The sequence below is a fragment of the Pieris napi genome, chromosome 6 (genome assembly GCF_905475465.1).
Source record: "Pieris napi chromosome 6, ilPieNapi1.2, whole genome shotgun sequence".
Taxonomy (NCBI): domain Eukaryota; kingdom Metazoa; phylum Arthropoda; class Insecta; order Lepidoptera; family Pieridae; genus Pieris; species Pieris napi.
Genome location: NC_062239.1, coordinates 11,061,740 through 11,074,576, shown reverse-complemented (window position 1 = coordinate 11,074,576; position 12,837 = coordinate 11,061,740). Strand labels below are relative to the sequence as shown.

At 35.0% G+C, this 12,837-nt stretch overlaps 1 protein-coding gene across 3 annotated transcripts in view; it reads left to right on the top strand.

Annotated features, from left to right (window-relative positions):
* LOC125050094 overlaps positions 1 to 12,837 on the top strand; it is a 127,694-nt gene that overhangs the window by 25,526 nt on the left and 89,331 nt on the right. For 2 of the 3 annotated variants that reach the window (XM_047649692.1, XM_047649690.1), the window contains exon 2: positions 1,938 to 2,026. The gene's annotated coding sequence lies outside the window, so the exon portion shown is untranslated. Of the gene's footprint in view, positions 1 to 1,817; positions 2,027 to 12,837 lie in introns of those variants that run through there. The other variant, XM_047649691.1, reaches the window with a different exon arrangement.

Here is a 12,837-nt window from a genome sequence, read left to right as displayed (position 1 = left end):
ATACGAGTGATTGCAACTGTTAGAATTCATTTTATCTACTGAATAATGTTTGTAAAATTAAAAACCTAAAATTAAAAACAAGAAGGTTTTAATTCGTTCGTACGTGACGATCCATTAATGTCCTATATCCTCTAAATGGGGCAGAGGGCGTCCACAGCGAGTCTCCATCGCGTTCGGTCTAGAGCCTCGCATTTTACCTCGCTCCAAGTCTTTTCGGCTCTCTTTGCGTCATCTGTACGACGCCAGGTTTGCTTGGGACGGCCACGCTTCCGCTTTCCTAGCGGGTTCCAATCAAGCGCCTGCTTGGGATCCCTTCGAAGTGTATGACCTATCCAATTCCACTTGCGTCGCTTGATCTGCTGACTGATCGGGGTTTCTCGGCAGCGCGCCCAAAGTCGCTCGTTAGAGATTTTTTCGTAGTAGATGCTCAGAATACGGCGAAGACAGCGGTTGACGAAGACTTGGAGTCGGTGCGAGATGTCTCTGGTGACCTTCCACGCTTCACACCCATAGAGCAGCACAGACTTGACATTAGATCCGCCCTCCAACAAACAGTAATGCTGCTGGACTGTTCGGCGTAAGGGGAACTTGGGTAACAAACGTGGCTCTCAAAAGCTTCATTGGACTAATGACACAACACAATAGTTCAGCAACTTCAAATAAGCAATAAAATGAAACAGTGTTGCAGCCTGCGGCGACACCAGAAGGTTCGGCATTCCATTGACTGTGTCCCAGAAGATAGAAGTACATATATTATGTCTATAATAGTCTTTTCCATGTTAGGGAAGAGGTATAAGTGAATTAATAAAAAAAACAGTCATCGTTACAGCAGGAGAGGACCTGGGAAGTCTGGTAAACTCCTTTTACCTTTACTCATTTATTTAATTTAAATAAAAACTAAACATAACAATCAAATATATTGTATTTACGAATTTCTTAACCTACATAGTATTCATAAAAATAATAAAATTAAAACAAATTTAAAAAAGTTTGGTCCCAGTGGCAGTGTACCTTTAACGATGGCAGCATTTCCTAGCTGTATTGCGATACTAATAAAAAAACAGAAAAGTTTTATAATTTTCTTAGGTTTATTATTAGTTTATATACATCGATAGCATTCATAGTAATTTTGTATGAAAAATTCATAATCAAGAATTTACGATTCCTAGGCCTCTTTCACAGTCGTAAATAGATGTCCTGGAAAGCTTATAGCTAAGAATATTGCTTCAACATGCGACGGTTAAAAATGCACTTGCAATGCATCATACTTGACGTCTTATAAGCCAGAAGTGGCCTTCAAGTAGAGTCGCATACGTAACACGTAAAGTACAAAATCGTGTCCATAGATTTGTTCGAAGATTACCTATATCCATAGTATATAAACTTTTTATATTTTATTATTGTTATGTACAGTTTTAGATAACTTAATTTGATAAGTCTATTAAACTTTTTTATACTATAAATGATTCGATTTTTAAATTGTAAAATTATCTCCCGGCAGCATTTACGAGTAATAGACAATAATTTAAAAGGACTGAAAGGAGGTTGGCCTCTAAGTCACCTCATGTGAAAATGGTAGAGATGAAACTGATGCTGTTTAGGTCAAAAAGACAAGCAAAATGTTGGGGACTATATTTGATTACCTAAGAAATGTAAGGCGTTGCGTACGATTTACCCTAAGTGTATAGATAGTGCAATCCACGAAGATGCGCCCCACTATTCCTCCTAACTGTTTATATGGTGCAAGCTTCTGTCATGGTGTGTTATCGGTACACACGCACACTACAATGAATAGCTGACGGTTCGCAACTAACTCCCCGCACCCCGCGATCCCCTCAACCAAAAATTGGTGGGGCGCGTCTTCGTGAATTGCACTATCTATACACACGTTAAACCCTCCGATGATCGTAAAATAGCTAAACAATCTCTTGTTTCAGATGCGTGTGGCGTGCGCTTGACCACGGACGGGCTGCTAAGCGCACTGGCCCGTCTCCGCCGCGTCCCGCACCCCGCGCCCACACGAAACGTATGTCTCTTTCACGAACAATTCGCAAAATCGAATAGTAATTTAAATTTAAACTTCCGACTAGGACTTGAACCCGATACCCCGAGCGTTTCAGTCGCCTAATAAGACCGCAAGGCTACCCTTAAAGGCTCTAAATCTATGGAAAGTTTGGTCTTTTGATTGTTGAAGTTAGTAAATGGAAGGATACACTCTGCTTCAAATATAAGAAAACCTTCTATTATTTTGAGCATTTATATGAGCAGTGTTGGCCTAGCGGCTTCAGCGTGCGACTCTCATCTCCGAGGTAATAGGCTGTGCACCAATGGACTTCTTTCTATGTGCGCATTTCACATTCTCGAGCCTTAGACCGAAGTCGAAGGCGTGTACCAGGCATAGGAGGCTGATCACCTACTTGCCTATGACAAATGATCATGAAACAGATTCAGAAATCTGAGGCCCAGACTTAAAACGGTTGTAGCGCCATTGATATTTTTTTTCTTTTATTTTTAATTATTACTTAGAAGACTCTAAGTATGACTCCCGTATGTCAAAACACGTTTCACTTCATGTTTAACTTGTCTATTTGAGTTTTACTTCCATGTTAAAATTTGAAATTCGAATTTCAAATTCACTAACTACCATCTCAAACGAGTGTTGGTAGAACTAGGAAAATTCAAGTTAAATTAGAGCAAAGTTTAACCTCGCGTTCAGAGTTGAAAACGGACTTAAGCACGGACAGTGCAATTTAAATTCAGTATGTAAAGGAATTCCGTTAATTCTATAAGCTCACTGCATATTTAGTTAAAAGGTCGTTTGGCACGCCTCCCACTGGTTATGCTGACGCCCAAGGAACGCCAACATACACCAAGGCACAAGCAACGTTATTATAGGCAAACTAAACATTAATTTTTTATTTTTATATAAGTCTTTATCTTGCAATCAGTCAGCTAGACTATGAGCAGATGTGTTGAGAGCTGTTAGACGTTCAGAGCAAAATCTCCATCGAGTCTGCTCCTTTCTTTCAACCGTGTCTATCAAGACTTAGGATTTGTCGCCTTTTAAGCCAATTTATTAGGTCCGGTATGGTTAGTTGCGTGGCAAGCTTATTAGGATGTATTTCTAGCCTTTTCTGTATTTCATACTCTCCTCTTTGACAGTCCTGATTTTGAGGTGCTCATGGCTACTAAACATTTAAACAACATTTTTAAATAAGTCCTCTGATTGTTAAATTAATGTCTGATTGAGAACTAGATACTCATGAACGGGTGCTACTTGTGGTGACTGGTCGGACTTGAATTCGTGTGTGTTAGTTATTTCGACTATGATTTGCGTATTGTTCCCACGAGAATGTAAGTGCGTGCTCCTTTTTTACCATGCCTGCTGCTGATAGAGGAGAAATCTTTGTTTTTAATTTATTTTATTATTATTAATTAATTTATTACTTAAGAAGTTTTTTATGGTGAGTTAGCCTAGTGGCTTGTGGCTGCGTCAATCATCCATGAGGGCCTAGGTTCTAACCCCGGCTGTGCACCAGTGGACGTTCAATTAGCACATTTAATACTTGTTCGTACGGTGAAGGAAAATATTCTGAGTACACCGATATGACTCAACCCAAACGGTCGACGGCGCTTTCAGTAATTTTTGAAGTGAAACTTCTTTATCGGGGTTGGAAAAAAATTTAGTGTAACATTTTTTCGTTACGCGTCACGTTTTTCGGTTACGCGCCATGTTGCTTTTTTAAGTCAAACTTCTTTATCGGCGTTAGAATGAATTTGTTATAGACGTATGGAAGAAATTTTGTAGCAAATCGTCACGTTTTTCGGTTACGCGCCATCTTTTTCTTGTCCCTACCACGGTTGATCCGAAGAGATTCGAAGCCATTAATAACAAAAATATATAATAACGATAACAATGATAGTAATAATTCTATTACAATTAATGAAATTCTGTAATAATCTTAGTAGTAATAAGGTAAAATGAAATAATTGTATTTGTGTTCATGTCTATGATAATAAAAGCCTTTTGTTAAACTTTATTTAACCAATTTCGTTAAGTTGCATATAGTAGATAATTTTTCGAAAAATAAGGTCATAAAGAAGTTTCACTTCTTACGTGTGTACACCTAGTACACGCACACATTTTTTATTACACACACATTTACACACGAAACAGATACAGAAATCTGTAGCCAATATTTTATTGTATCAAAGTGTTAAACACATAATAAAGACTTCTAAATATCAGTCAACATACAAAATCGTGTCGTCCCCATATGGCATTCCGCGATTTTGCACATACATGTTATTATGTATGATATTAAATGTACCTATAAGTTAAATTAACTTATCAAGTTAACAAATAGTTGCTGGGCAGAGAATGTGGAATGAAGTCTTGGCAAATTTCCATACATTCGCTTGTAGACTGTGACATATTGATACAAGTAACTGCTTTAATAACATTTCCCAAAATTTTGGCAGTTCTCACTTTGATAATTTAGGAGGAATTAATCATTGACGACTCATATTGGTCTAGTGGTTAGTACCCCTGACTGCGAATCCATGGGTCCCGGGTTCGATCCCCGGCTGAGGCGAACATCGATGTGATGAGCATTTGGTGTTGTTCTTAGGTCTTGGGTGTTTAAATATGTATTTATATGTATATCTATCTATAATATGTATGTATATCCGTTGCCTAGTACCCATAACACAAGCTTCACCAGCTTAGCATGGGACTAGGTCAATTGGTGTGAATTGTCTTTAAAAAAATAATAATAATAATAAACATTTTTGCTACGCAGTATCCTGTTATTATTCGCAGGGAGCTTTTTGTTTCACAACAAAGAATCTAAGGTGAAATATTGTAACATAAGGGATTTTAAGACAAAAGCTCTAACAAATAAATTCCTTTGTGTAGATATTACTAGTAAAAGCGCTCTCATAATCAAAATATTTTCCTCTACAATAAAAACCCCTCAACAACATATGCATTTTTATGACGGTACTGTTTTATTATCATTAGTAAATTTATATGCATATCATATAAAATCCTTTAGAAAGATGCTTTACGCCTTTCTTACCGCTTACCATAAAGTACTTAAACTTAAACTTTTAGCTTAAAGTACTTAAGTTAAAATGTCGATATAAATTATAGGTTAGTTAGTGAAGGCAAACAGGAGACTGAAGGGGATATGAGGATATGAGTCTAAAATTACCTCCGTTTATTTATCGGATAAGCGTAAAAAAATAACCTTATTGTTAGTTATTTATTAGGGTACTTCTTGCCGTACATCGCCTCGTTATGAAACTAACTGCCATTCCAGGTATTTCCAAACAAGAGAAGAGCGTACCACTTTAAAGTCCGGCAACGCACTTGCAAACCTCCTAGAGCTGCGGGTGTGATGAGCAACGATAAACACTTAACTTAATGTAACCCGCCTGCTCTGTAAAAAAAGATCGGCTCAGAAAAAAATACATAATTAAAGTAATTTTAAAATAGATTGATTTCTTTTCAAAAATCGATCTGTTTTATTTGCAATACAGTGTCAGTTTGCCAGCCACCACATAAAGTCTGGTATTGGTATTTATTCGGCAATTAGTGAACAATCGTCCATTTGGCATGTAGCGAACCTTCTGGAGCGATCATAGGCAAACAGGAGATGGTCCAGAATGTTTGCCCGTAGATTGCAGTCCTGGATGACGTGATTCCCCTTCATTTGCTATCAGGCAGCCCCTATATGGCTGTCGTTATGGAAAATATTTTTTAGTAATGGAAGTACCTAATAATGTTGCCAAGAACGGTGGTGCAAGAATGTATCTAATTAATGAAAAAAAAACAAGAGCTGATGTCAAATTAGTTTTATTCAGCATGTCACGAGTATGCCTAATACGATGGCTTCCGAAAAGGCTCTCTGAAAAGCTTATTAAAAAACTGGACTGAACTAATAATTGTGTAGAAGCAGTGAACTCAATGGCGGTGGGCTGTGTAATCTAGTTAACCGCACGACTGAACTTGTTCAATTTCATGTATTTTCTAAAGCTTGTTCCTATACGTACGAATAGGTATACACTATACATTGGTTTCTATCAAAACTTAGAACACTTTCACACATGATCTTTGTGTTATCTAAGTCACGGGGGCATTATTGGTCGTAATTGTATTGATTTATTTCAGAACTCTACATAGTATGTCAGATAAAGATGCTTAGAAGTAAACAAAAATTCACACGGTACATTGGTTCCGCGTAATAGGAAACGCGTTGTATTCTCGTCTAACGTGCTATAACTTTTCTCGTTAAAGGGGATTTAAAAAAAATAAAATGTGCGTACAAATAGTTATAAATTTACATGTTCATCATTAGTACAGTATACTTAATACTGTATATGTAATAATACTATGTAATTATACTGAATACTCGCGTTATAAGAGTACCGTGTTATAAGGTGTTTTAGTGTATTCTTAAAGTAAAGATATTTCCAATGTTCCAAAGTAGTGAATGGAAAAGTTTGTTGCGATGCATACAATATTGGTGTTGTTCATATGATATGCCCAAAGCCAAGAAAAATCTATTGTTTTCGTAGCGCCCATAATAATATAATTTTGTCCTTGATACTATAGTAAATAATGTATTTCATAGTTGGTTAGAGTATCAAACAAAAAAACCTATGTTATTCCCTTCATTCTCATCTTTAATTATAAAGAACTAGCGGCTCGTCCCGGCTTCGCAAGGCATTTATTTTTTAAATATTTTTTGTAGATATTAATATGCTCTTTAATATAATCTATATTAATCAGTGATAATGTAGCATTCAAATGGTGAAAGAATTCTTCAATCTGTCCAGTAAGTTTTGAGAGAATTCGTTCGAACATTCTTATACACAAATCTTACCTCTTTATAATATTATTAGTGTTTGGGCGTTTGTTATTGATCGGTGTATTACAGACATCGCAATAGGAAATAAACTATGAATCTGACCTATTACACGGGCGAAGACACTCCCATTAGCTAGTAAAATAACGTTTAACTGAAGGTTGTTATTGAACTATTTTAAGAAAACCTAGTTAATATCAATGTCGAACCGGTTGAACTAGTAACATTATTAACCGCGTAAATTTTCCATAGAATTATCATTTAATTTGTTCCATACATTAGCTTGTAGTGTATCGTTTGGAGATTTATGGAGAGCAGTGTTGGCCTAGTGGGTTCAGCGTGCGACTCTCATGCCTGAGGTTATAGGTTCGATCCCCGGCCGTGCAACTATGATCTTTCTTTCTAATGCTATGTGCATTAGAAACACGTAACATTCAATCGAACGGTGAAGGAAAAAAGTCGACGATGTGTGTCAGGTCAGGCTGATCACCTACCTGTCTATTAGATTGATAAATGATCATGAAATAGATATAGAAATATGAGGCCTAGGGCTCTCTCTTAGGTCTAAACCTAAGAAGGTTGTAGTTTTGATCGTTTAATGCATAATTTGATAATAGTATTTGTTCCTAGGAAGCAAACTGTATACTTTATTAATTCTTTGTTTTGTTTCTACCTTTTACAAAAATAATAAACTTCTACTAAATATTATAAATATAGGAAATATTTGTAGATATGTAACCCTACATAGTCTGTAAAATCTTTTTTTTTATGGAACTGGGGGCAAATGTGCAGTCTTATTTCTTTATTTCCTAACTTATTACCTATATTAACGCAAAATTCTGGCAGCATATAGTTAAGAATAAGTTTTACTAAGAATTTGAACCATTTTTTGTGCATATGACAAGCAATTATTACAGTCTATAAACATTAAACGGGCCATGGAGTTTTCTGATGATAAACATTTCAATTCAACGTTCATTTTAACACAGTCTACTTGAACTCGTACAGATTTAAAATTGTATCCAAATTAAAAAGCGAGCCTATAGTTATTTCGGCTTTCCGGCCTTTTTCCATTTCGATGAGTTTGGAGTGCGTCCAGCGACATTATGCATCGGTGCACTACAAAAATTATATTTTTTGTATATTCAGCTGTGTTTTTCCTTTAAAAATGACAGAATCGTTTATGACTAGATAATATCTCTACCATCAACGTTGTACTGTCCTCGTGAAAGCAGCGCAATATTCTTAATAACAATAATTATTATTACTATGTAGGTTAAATAGTAATTTTTAACAAATTTAAGAAAATTGGTCCCCGTAGCATCGTTGAGAGAGGAAAGCACCAGCTCTGGGGTCACCGGTACTATCTACCAGGCGCCAACTTAAATCTTTAATTAGCGCCTGTGCACTTGAACCGCACGGCCCAAGAGTCTCTGATGGGAACAAAATCGAAGTTGGAAGAAAGTATCGTTTAAAAAATTTAAATAAAAAAACCAATCAGTACATAAGAAGTATTGCGAATACTTTTAGAGCATTTTCAGTCGGTTAATGTTTTGTTAAGAAATTTAATTCTTTATTTAATTTCCATAACACTGTTAATTTTATATAATTACTTATTCAATGTTAATATGTTTTAGTGCTTTCCGATTACATTTAAGCGCCTTTCAAAATCATTGTTGATTCTATGTGTAGGGTTGTAGGACTCATTTTCCGCAATGAGACTCCTGATTGGTCCGTTGTGCGTTAATGTCTCTATGTATGTACAATTAATTATTATACATATTTAATTTCATAAAAAAATCACACTTATGTATTTTGTATGAGTCATTTGTTTATTGAATAAAGAAATAAATTCAAGAAATAACACGCTAGTTTTACTAAAACAAGTTTACTATTAAAGTTACTTTTATTTTTCATAGATTTATAAATGTATTTGGCCTTTTCGAGACTCCAATATCCTATTAATTAATCAACAAAATTGAATTTATAAAATTTAAATACCCTATATTCACTCACAATATTTCACCAGTTAATTTCCACTCTTTAGAAAATGTAGATATTGAATCTGTGCCAATATATAAGTTGATTGCGACCATTCAGCTTTCTAAACACCTTTGAAATTGTATTTCATTTATTTTCATGTCATTTAAGATTTGATTTTATCACCGAAAATTTATGTAAAATACTAAAATTAGAGGACCTAAACGTAAGCTTAAACGAATGTCATTCTAATGAAGCGGGTATAGTTTTAGCCCCTCTCAATGCCAGAGGGCTCGCGAGTGCGTTGCCGGCCTTTTAAGGCCTGAATCGTCCCGGTTACTCGTCATCAGCGTGTATATTAAGTTCACGATATTATTTTCTAGAGCCGTTTGTGATTATGATATACAAATTGATAATTATAGTGTGTCTCGAATAACTTGTAAAATTAAATAACATTTCATTCATATACAATGCTGAAAATCACAATAAAACAGTTAGTCCAAATGTTTATCGCAATAATATTAAACTAGCTAAATGTCACAATCCCCGTTGTTATGTTAATAATATATTATTCATACACTTTAGACTAACGTAATTATAAATTGAAATCACATGCACATGTTACGCAGTGAAGTCTAATGACAACATTGCTCTTAATTTTTGGCAGGCGTTTTGATTTGGCAAATTTTCGAAGTGTTGAATTATAAATTAAGCCTTCCAGTCAAGGGTACCTCTCTTGACTGGGAGGCACTCTTAAAGGCACTCATTGTTTGGCTGTGTAACGAGAACTGATATAATTTTGTATATGAGATGATTTAGTCTTTCTACATTGAAATTCTAATTTCGAAGTAATGAATTAATAAGTAGTGAGCAACGTAAGCCCAGTTCTCAAATTCCAGACTGTGTTCCATAATCCAAGATGGCCATTTATTGAATGGTCACATGGATTATGGTCTCTCTTATTAGAAGCCTATCTTGCAGTGGGATGCTGTAATGTTGGACATTTATTTATGGATTTATGAAGTGAAATTTCTTTAGGCGCATATCTGTAATCTTTTACGGATGAAACGCAATAATACGTCACGAAGGTGTACAGCGTTTTTGTCGTAGAAAAGGGAGAAAGCGATTGAGATCGATTGAGAGAGAGTGAGAAGGGTGGATTACCTTATAGAAATTCTATTTTTGAAATTAAAATTTCGTAAAGAGAATTTATGAAATACTAGCTGGCCTGGCGAACATCGTACCGCCTAACAGTCGATTCTTTATTTAAATACTTATTCTGCTATTCGGGACACCGGTCTAGCTAAGATAAAAAAAATAAAGTTGATAAGATAACAAATACATTATGTCAAAAAATAAAACTTTACCTTCCCGGAACCCCTCCACTAACACTTAAACTTTATGATATGGTATTAAAGTTTAAATTGCCATTAAATATTATTACGAATATTTTGTATGGGAATATAGAAAAGTGTTGTTTTTAGACTTTTTCACTCAATTTTTTTATTTTTTCTCTCCGTAAGAACCATCCTCGTACTTCAAGGAATATTATAAAAAAAAAATCAGACAAATCGGTCAAACCGTTTTCATGTTATGTCGTGACAACGGAAAACGGGTTTCATTTATATATATATAGATTAGTATTTTAAATTTTATGCAAAAGAATTTATTGAAATCTCAAATGACGAATTGTAAATTAAAATGCCACGTGTTTTTATTATCGAAGAAATAATTTAAAAAAATTATATTAATAATTTGTATTATTTATTTTCGACACCTTTAATATTTTAATGACAATTAAATTCATTAAATTCCTAACATATCTTCCTTTTTCCTGTCGGATATCTAAAGTTTTAGATTTGTATAAATATGGACAAGACTTAAAAATTAGTTTGCTAAAGAAGTTTCACTTCTGACATATTGTGTACTTTGTACGCACGCACTTTTTATTTGTCTACAAGTTACCTTAGCTTTAAAAGGCTAATATATATGAGCCGTACAAATACTGCAAAACATTGCGTATTATTTTTACCTTTAAACCATAAGTATAGAATACGGGTTTTAAAATCTATTACTCTGAACTGAAGATTATATCATCAAAGGTTCTCTCAGAAGGGTAAAGCGATGTTTACTTAGATGATCTAACACGATTTGGGAATCAATTCGGCGATAAACTATGCCGTACCATGTTATTCTATAGAGAACAAAAGGTAACCAAACAATAGCTGTTCACTTTACGGTAAATAAAGCTCGTTGAACAATATTGATTATTAAAACTGAAATCGCCGATGTAGCATATTTATCGAACATTCTCGCTACAATAACTATATTTGATAGGTTTAAAAAAAATATTTTAACATTTAACACGGCTTTCACCGCTACTCATAGACAACCACACTTCCTGAAGGCTAGCGAGCGCGTTGCCGGCTTTTTACCATTTTTTTTTCACATCATTATTCTATCTTGACGACTCATTGGTCTAGTGGTTAGTACCCCTGACTGCGAATCCATGGGTCCCGGGTTCGATCCCCGGCTGAGGCGAACATCGATGTGATGAGCATTTGGTGTTGTTCTTAGGTCTTGGGTGTTTAAATATGTATTTATATGTATATCTATCTATAATATGTATGTATATCCGTTGCCTAGTACCCATAACACAAGCTTCACCAGCTTAGCATGGGACTAGGTCAATTGGTGTGAATTGTTTAAAAAAAAAAAAAAAATCTTAATAGTTACTGCTAATGCGATAGAACGACACACAAGCTACACCGATTATCTTACATAAAAAAATAGATCTTATAACTAATAATATATTTTTACAGCATATTCGACTTAGGGTCCTTCAAGAAAAGAGCGTACCAATTCTTAAAAGGCCGGCAACGCACTCGCGAGCCCTCTGGCATTGTGAGTGTCCATGGGCAGCGGTATCACTTAACATCAGGTGAGCCTCCTGCCCGTTTGCCCCCTGTTCTATAAAAAAAAAGGGTGCGTGTACTTATGTACGCGCGTAAGAAGTTATACTTCTTTGGCGTTATTAAAAATAGTTTTTGATTGCAAGCAAATAATTAATTACAATTAAATAATCAAAGACTGGAAAAGGAGTCATTATAGTCAATAAAGTTCAGTTTACATTTGAAAAATTAAATTAATAAATCTTTATTATTATTCTCATACATTAAGTGTAACATAAATTCTATTAAGTTAAAAGTATATGTTATTATATATTTAGAACATCTGTACCAAACACTAAGATGTATGTTGTAGCTCTGGCACTATTGCAAAAATTATAAGGTAAATGTCATTATGGTCATTCAAAATTCTTGCCACAGCTGCTAACTTCACGCATATTCTATTTCTTTTTACTTGTAGATTGTCTTATTCCCATATCTCGCTCGCGCACGCTATAATCACACTGACAATGTTGTGTCTCCTGAATCGCGCTATCAAGGCCGCAAAGCTTATAGTTCGACGTGAGCCTCTGGAACCTTTGGGCCTGTCTATCAGTTGTTCCTTTATCCTTTCTTACGTTGGAGGAACAGAACTATTTAAGTTACTTCCCAAACAGATTTAACTATAGCGACAAGATATCTTTTGCTGTCTATTTTGTGCAATCCTTTGACATCATAATAAAATCATATTTTTGTATAGAGGCGCGACGGGTAAAATATAAGGATAAAGTATTTGCCGGTTATTCAAAACGCTATATCGGCAGTACATTCTACGAGTTTCGGAATTGTATAAATATTTTCTTCACTTCAATAAGAAAAAGAGTACAATTACATGCTAACGAATGTATACCTTTTATGGCAAGGGAATTTTTCACGTTGTTTATGCAAATTCCATTTTGTATACTGTAGCCTCGTACACTACACACTACCACAAAAAAATATAATAGTTTTTTTAGTACCGTATGCAAAATGCTAAATATTACAATAATTAAAAAAGCCTGGTAGGTACATCGTATGATCGTCGAAGCGTGCCTTTG